Source organism: Pteropus vampyrus, unplaced genomic scaffold (assembly GCF_000151845.1).
Source record: "Pteropus vampyrus isolate Shadow unplaced genomic scaffold, Pvam_2.0 Scaffold112, whole genome shotgun sequence".
In the NCBI taxonomy this organism is placed as follows: Eukaryota; Metazoa; Chordata; class Mammalia; order Chiroptera; family Pteropodidae; genus Pteropus; species Pteropus vampyrus.
In genome coordinates, this window is record NW_011888893.1 from 1,285,482 (window position 1) to 1,288,274 (window position 2,793).

Here is a 2,793-nt window from a genome sequence, read left to right on the forward strand (position 1 = left end):
TTCAATGATGTACTAATATTGAATCTTCTCTAGATCTTTAATGTTGTACTTTTATGATTCTGCTTCCTCTAGTGTCTAATCTGCTGGCAGTGACAGTAAGAATAATTTTACAAACATATCTAACAATTATATCCTTTTTATCCAATTTTTATCTTATTTTTTATCCAATTTTTTAAAAATATTTTATTATGGTGACATTGGTTAATCAAATCCAATAAGTTTCAGGTGTACAATTCAACAGGAAGGCACCCATAGTTTGATTTCTTTCTGTCACCACATATTGGACCCCTTTTACCCCATCTACCACCCCCCACCCTCTGGTAACCACTAGTCTACTGTCCTTGTCCAAGATAGGCTACTTATTTTTTAAACACAATTTCACATAATCCCTTCCTAGCCAAAATCCCACTACTGTATTTATTGTTAACCTAAATTCAATCTCCTCTGTTTGACTTCTCAATTCTTTGTAATCTTGTCTCATTCTTTCAAAGCCAGTCTTAATTTCTGCTGGTTCCCAAAGCTCCCCGTCATCCGGGTGGTTAGCTTTAATCTCATTTCCCAGAGCCATCTTGACCTGAATGGGGAAATGTCAAGGTAGTTCCAACGTCTCGATGAGGTAGTGACCCAACCTCATTGCTCTCAGATTCTGCCCCAGTCCTGTGAGGGTTTTTAACCTTACCTAATACACAACTTCCGTCTACGGGGCTGAGGAATGAAGCATATTAAGTGACGTGGGGGAAGTCCCTTTGAGAAAGCATGGTTCGTGGGGGTAATTCATACCGTATGGTAAAGTCAGAGGGTAGAGGAATGGCAATTCAAGCGAGCAGTGTCATCACATTGTAGAATTTAAAACAGAATCATACTGGAAGCAGCGTGGATGGTAGATTGAGAGGTGAGGGTAAAATTGACCGAGCCAGGGATGCAAGTTAGAGCACGATAAGCAGTTATCTAGGTCAGAAATGGTGAGGGCCAGTTTCGTCGAAGGTGTCGTGAACAGGCCATGGGACCGTGGATGATTTTTACTTCTTGCTTCTGTTTTGTATTTTTCAAATTTTCGACAATAACAAGCACACGTTTGTTTTATTATTTTAAGAACTTTAACGCTTGAAACAAAAACAGTTATATCCTTTGACTTCAGAATTCTCTTATTTACACTAAATAGGTGAAAAAATACAGTCAGTGAAACTATGGACAACATCCCATTTCATAAAATATGCTTATGCATTGACAACAGACAGACAGATGGGACAGGGGACAGAGGAGAGGAGGGGAGAACAGAAAGAAATCGAAAGAAGCTCTTCAAAAATGTTATATTGGTTGACTCTTGAAATTGTAGGCGATTTGTATTTTCTTATATTTTTATAATTTAGAAAATTTAGTTAATGCATTTTTTTTTTTTTAATAATGAGAACATTGAATTTACATAAAGATTGTGTTGATGAGTACCTATCAAAAATTACCAGAAGGGGGTGGGCTGAGCACCAATGCTAGAAATGCCAAAAGAGTTAATATTTAGATTGTTGGACATCCAGAGATACTACAGAAAGGAAGGTAGCTTCTGTGATAACTCTTGAGTTTGGGGCTGAATGCTGTTCAATGGAAACACCAACTTGGGAGAAGGATCGGCATTAAGTGACACGTAAGAATCATTGTGAGCGGACGGGAGGTTGGCTGGGGGAGCAGTCATTCTCACAAGAGAGGAGTGTTTGATCACTGATGTAGTTTAAAATTGTCTGCACGTGGTGACAGTAAAAAGGAAATAGACTTCATTGGATTTTACTCATTTTATTCCTTACGAATTGTTGCCTGCAGCAGGAGGGGCACGATTAAGCGAGAAGAATAAGAAATCTGAAGGACTCGTTTTGAGAACGCACGTTCCAAGTGCTTATCGTGCTCTACTTGGACATATCCAGGAGAGAACTGACGCCACGCATCTGACGCTGGCGAGCGGGAACAGGGAGACTTTGGACATGACAGTTGAAAGTATCGTTTAGGGTCTAGGACAGCTTAAATGAAACCGCAGCACCGTGGCTTCCTAGCTGTGTGACTGGAACAAGTTTTCTTAATCTCAGTTTTCTCATCTGTTCTATGTAGATGGTACAAAACCCACAAAGTTATAGTAAAGGTTAAATGAATTAGTACATGGCAAATACGTCAATCACAGCTTGGCAGAGAGTGAATATATATAAATGTTGGATGATACGGGATATAATACTATATAAATGTTGGATGATAGGTTCATTTTTCAACCTATAAAGATTTATTTAAATTCTCAATTTAAAAATTTAAAAAATGGGACAAATACAGTTAGAATTTAAATTTGTTTGGTTGTAGTTCCTATTCTTTAAAAAAAAATCTATTCTGAAAATCATTACTGTTAGCCTTTATTTTCACTGTACTCTTATTTCTACAAAGCAGGCTCATCAGGTATTAGGTGAATACCATGTCTTGCTAAAAATTCAAACTACTCCCCCAGCCAACCTCCCGTCCGCTCACAATGATTCTTATGTGTCACTTAATGCCGATCCTTCTCCCAAGTTGCTGTTTCCATTGAACAGCATTCAGCCCCAAACTCAAGAGTTATCACAGAAGCTACCTTCCTTTCTGTAGTATCTCTGGATGTCCAACAATCTAAATATTAACTCTTTTGGTATTTCTAGCATTGGTGCTCAGCCTACCCCCTTCTGGTAATTTTTGATAGTATAAAATTATTTTCCTTATATTCAAATAATTACCAACATTAATTTCCTCTTAGATAAATGTGATCCACATTTCATTACTTTGTGTAATATC